At 43.6% G+C, this 5,259-nt stretch overlaps 1 non-coding gene across 1 annotated transcript; it reads left to right on the top strand.

Moving 5' to 3' along the window:
- Positions 1-2,866: 2,866 nt before the first annotated feature.
- On the top strand, positions 2,867-2,942 carry TRNAG-GCC (transfer RNA glycine (anticodon GCC)). Its single transcript has one exon. It is a non-coding gene; the product is annotated as a tRNA-Gly (tRNA).
- Positions 2,943-5,259: the final 2,317 nt, after the last annotated feature.

The following is a 5,259-nucleotide window of genomic DNA, read 5'->3' as shown; positions in this document are numbered from 1 at the left end:
TTGAGTGATTCTTAATAACCGTATTGGTTTCTTAGGGCTGCCATAACAAGTCACTACAAACTGGTTGGCTTAAAACAACAGAAATTTATTCTCTCACAGTTCTGGAGGCTGGAAGTCTAAAATCCAGGTGTCAGCAGGCCCTGCTCTTTCTGGAGGCTTGAGAGGAGTCTCCTTCCTCTCTTCCCGCTTTGGTAGCTGTCAGCTTTCCTGGCTTCCTTGGCTTGTGGCCACATCACTTCCATCTCTATCTCCATTTACACATCATCCTCTCTGTGTGTCTCCTCTTCTGTCTCTTATAAGAACATGTGTTATTGGATTTAGGACCCCGTTGGGTAATCCAGACAGCATGATCTTATTTTAAGATTCTTCATTTTATTACATCAGCAAAGATCTTTTTTTCTAAATAAGGTAACATGTACAGTTCCAGGGATTTGGACATAGACACATCTTCCCCCCCATTCAACTCACTCCAAAATGCCAAGAGTGCGATGCATTGCAATTTATATGGGACAATCAGGACAGAACAAATGGAGGAGGCATGTTTTAAAATTAATTTATTTTTTACTGGATTTGTTGGGGTTACATTGGTTAATTAAATAGGTTTCAAGTATACAATTCTATAATACTTCATCTGTATATTATATTATATGTTCATCACCCTAGTCTAGTCCCCTTCTGTCACCATTTATCCCCCTCTTTGCCTTCTTCTACCTCCCCCTACCCTTCTTTTCCTCTGGTAATCACCATACTACTGTCTGTGTCTATCAGTTTTTTTTAATCCCTTCATTTATTTCACCAAGCCTCCCAACACCCATCTTCTCTGACAGCTGTTATTCTCTTCTCTGGATCTATGAGTCTGTTTCTATTTTGTTCATTAGATTCCACATAGGAGAGAAATCATATAGTGTTTGTCTTTCTCTTACTGGCTTATTTCACTTAGCATAATGCTCTCTAGAACCATCCATATTGTCACAAAAGGTAAGACTTGCTTCTTTTTTAGAGAAGGAGACATTTGAGTAAAGACTGCAAGGAGGTGAGGAAGTGAGCTATATGTAGATATTTAGGGTGATAGCATTTCAGGCAAAGGAACCAACAGTGCAAAAGCCCTAAGTTGGAAGCATCCCTGACATGTACAAGGACAAGCAAGAGGATGATGTAGTTGGAGTGGTGAAGGGAGAGATGGAAAGGTGACAGTGTAGATCAGGGGTCCCCAAACTACGGCCCGCGGGTCGCATGCGGCCCCCTGAGGCCATTTATCCGGCCCCCACCGCACTTCCGGAAGGGGCACCTCTTTCATTGGTGGTCAGTGAGAGGAGCATAGTTCCCATTGAAATACTGGTCAGTTTGTTGATTTAAATTTACTTGTTCTTTATTTTAAATATTGTATTTGTTCCCGTTTTGTTTTTTTACTTTAAAATAAGGTATGTGCAGTGTGCATAGGGATTTGTTCATAGTTTTTTTTATAGTCCGGCCCTCCAATGGTCTGAGTGACAGTGAACTGGCCCCCTGTGTAGAAAGTTTGGGGACCCCTGGTGTAGATCATGAGGTCATTGGCTTCACTTTAATAAGGTGGAAGGCCATTGCAAGGTTAGGAGCAGAAGGATGGCATGATTTGACTTGAATTTTAAAAGGCTCACTCCAGCTACAGTGTGGAGAATAGACTATAGATGAGGAAAGGGAAAAGCAGGGAGACCAATCAGATAGTATGTAGGAATCCAGGCAAGCAATGAAGGTAGCTCAGACCTGGAAGTATCACTGATGCTAGTGAAAAGTGGTTGGATTCTGCTTTTATGTTGAAAACAGCTAAAGCAACTTGTTCACCTATTGCATGTGGGGTTTTAGGAAAAGAGAAGTGAAAGAAGACACTAACCCTGTGACCCGAGCAATCCGAAAGCTTGTGTTACCATCAGCTGAGATGGACAGGTCAGTGAGCAGAATGGGTATGGGGGGAATACATACTAGGTATTCAAGGGGGGATTTCCACATGAGTTTAGAGTTTGAGAGTAAGAAAGAGAGTCTTGACTATAGATATACATTTTGGAGTTGTCAGCAGATAAATGATGCTCAGAACCATGTGACTTGATGAGATGACTAAGGAAGTGAAGGCAGATGGAGGAGAGAGCTGGACTGGTGGCGGAACACTCCAGTATCGGGAGCCAGGGAAAAGAACAAAACCAGCAAAAGAGACTGAGAGGTGGCAACCAAAATAATGGGGGTCCTGGAAGCCAAGAAGCTGTACCTTTAATGGTGCTGGAGTCTGTATTTCACTCTGGAATGTCCTCCATTTGATGGCAGCAAGCCCCTTGGCAGCTCAGGTGACATTTGTCTCAGCCCTCCCAGCTTCCCCTAATTCTTCCTCACTAGCAGAACATCCTTTGCTTTTCTGCATAGACTTCTTCAGGGGATTCAGATGGATTTTAATAATGAAAATAATAAAAGAAATAAAAATAAAGAAATGCACCTAAGATAGCAATAATGAATTCTTAAATTATGCTTATAACTAATTTACATAATCTCCAATAAATGTGTACTTCGGATGCAAATGCCCTTGCGGTCATTGGTTCTTAGGAAAATTCCAGGTGGTCCTATAGCGGTAGTAAATTTTATACCATATCCTTTAAGTTTATAAAGATGATCCAACTGGCACTTGTGGACAGTTAAAAATCTGGTCATGCATTTGAACAATGTGGGCAACCACTGAGTATTAGCCCTTTTCTTGCCCCATGAATATGTACTGGAAGAGCCTTAGTCACAAGTGTAAGGTCTTTTTGAGCACAGGGTCCATCTTATTTTCCCTGGTGTCTTTCTCAGTGCCCAGCACACTGTCTGGCTCGAGGTAGATGTTCTAAAAAGTTTGCTCAATGAGGCCCTGGCTGGTTGGCTCAGTGGTAGAGCGTCGGCCTGCCGTGCAGGAGTCCCGGGTTCGATTCCCAGCCAGGGCACAAAGGAGAGGCGCCCATCTGCTTCTCCACCCCTCCCCCTCTCCTTCCTCTCTGTCTCTCTCTTCCCCTCCCGCATCTGAGGCTCCATTGGAGCAAAAGATGGCCCAGACGCTGGGGATGGCTCCTTGGCCTCTGCCCCAGGCGCTAGAGTGGCTCTGGTCGCGACAGAGCGACGCCCCGAGGGGCAGAGCATCGTCCCCTGGTGGGCGTGCCGGGTGGATCCCGGTCGGGCACATGCGGGAGTCTGTCTGTCTCCCGTTTCCAGCTTCAGAAAAATACAAAAAATACAAAAAAAGAAAAAAAGTTTGCTCAATGAATGAACAAGTAGTGCCTGCTGCATTAATAAATTACTTGAACTAAAAAGACTTTCTTGGTCAGAAACTGAAACTCAGACAAGCATAACAAGTATACTTGAAAGTTACCTTTTATGTTGAATTTATTGCATACCTTTTGATTGGATCACTTATACCTTTTTTTGTATAAATAAAATCTCACAAGTGTAGGCTTTCTACCACAGGACAGGCAAGATAGTTTCCACCTTATCTGGACCACACATCTTCCCCAAAGGAATAACTAAACAGAGAGAGGGGGGATGCAGCTCTCTAATCAGCACTGCTGTTGAGGACAGATGCTGTGTTATTTTTATTTTTTATTTGCTACCCTTTCAGGAATTATGGGTTTTTCATATTCTCAAAGAAAAAAACAAACAAAAATCCTTGTGAGAAGGCAAGCAAACTGATGCTATCATGCATACACCACGCAGGTGCCTATGACAAGCTGTGTCACTGGTGGCCAAGAGGCATAAAGTAGAGTTACTTGCAAACCAATCAAAAGGACCATTTCAGGAGCAGCCACCTTATTAGATGTAAAATCAACAGCCTACTTACAGCCTCTTTCCATGGGGGAGATAAAGATTCATTTTGTCAGCATCTTCTGTTTTTGTGTGTAATTCTTTGCTGTGTCCAGACTTCTTTTTCAGCCTTTAAATAGTCAGCTATAAAAGAGATTGGCTTAAAATCCAAATAAAATAGGCCCTGGCCGGTTGGCTCAGCGGTAGAGCGTCGGCCTAGCGTGCGGAGGACCCGGGTTCGATTCCCGGCCAGGGCACACAGGAGAAGCGGCCATTTGCTTCTCCACCCCTCCGCCGCGCTTTCCTCTCTGTCTCTCTCTTCCCCTCCCGCAGCCAAGGCTCCATTGGAGCAGAGATGGCCCGGGCGCTGGGGATGGCTCTGTGGCCTCTGCCTCAGGCGCTAGAGTGGCTCTGGTCGCAATATGGCGACGCCCAGGAGGGGCAGAGCATCGCCCCCTGGTGGGCAGAGCATCGCCCCTGGTGGGCGTGCCGGGTGAATCCCGGTCGGGCGCATGCGGGAGTCTGTCTGACTCTCCCTGTTTCCAGCTTCAGAAAAATGGGAAAAAAAAAAAAAAAAAAAAAAATCCAAATAAAATAAAACAAGACAAAACACAGTAGCCTACTTTATCATTTACCACTAGCTATTTATTTTGAGCAGTGTGGTGTTAGGATATCGACCCTGAGATTAAAGCGAGAGAAATATAGATGCTAAGATTCTGCGAATACATAAAGCTTCCCAGCCATGGTGACAGATGCTAATGAAATTATACTCAGAGGTCCATCTTTTATTTCAGTGCGGCCCAAGAGCTATAATTTTTTTTTTTTAAATAATGAATTTTATAAACAATGCAGGGGACATTTGCTTAGCAGTCTAGTATAGTGGCAGGCAGCCTCGCTCTCTGGTTATCGAAGGCAGACACCCTCCCAAATCATTATTTGTTGGTTTTTTGGTTGAATCATTTGTTCCTTCATTTACTTCAACCCACCTGGCAACTAGAGGCATCCTTCTCCTTAAATATTCCTTGTATTCATCATGTTCTTTCTTGCCCCCATGGCATTCTTCACAGAGTATCTCTCCTGCTGGGAAGCCCTCTTGAATCTCCAAAATCAAAACTCTTACTCCTTTAACACACAGCTCGAGTCTTGTATCTTTCACAAAATCTTCAGCGAAAACTTGAGAGTAAATGGGTTCTGGATCTAAATCCTGGCTTTACTACTCATTAGTGGTGGAGCTGAGAGCAAATTACCTCACTTGTCTGAACCTCAGCTTATTTACTCTACAATCGAGGCAATAATTCTTATTTTGTTCCAGCTAAGTATATAAAGCTTACAGCATGATTTCTAACCCAGAGCAGGCACTCAACCAATGTTAGTTTCTTCTCTTTGGCTCCTTTTCTCAGTTAAATTTATAGCCCATGTTTAGGTAGTGAAATAGTCATTGAATTTTTCACATCAAGATGTCCTGGA

This window comes from Saccopteryx bilineata, chromosome 3 (genome assembly GCF_036850765.1).
Source record: "Saccopteryx bilineata isolate mSacBil1 chromosome 3, mSacBil1_pri_phased_curated, whole genome shotgun sequence".
NCBI classification, from domain to species: Eukaryota; Metazoa; Chordata; class Mammalia; order Chiroptera; family Emballonuridae; genus Saccopteryx; species Saccopteryx bilineata.
This window is presented reverse-complemented; position numbering and strand designations above follow the sequence as displayed.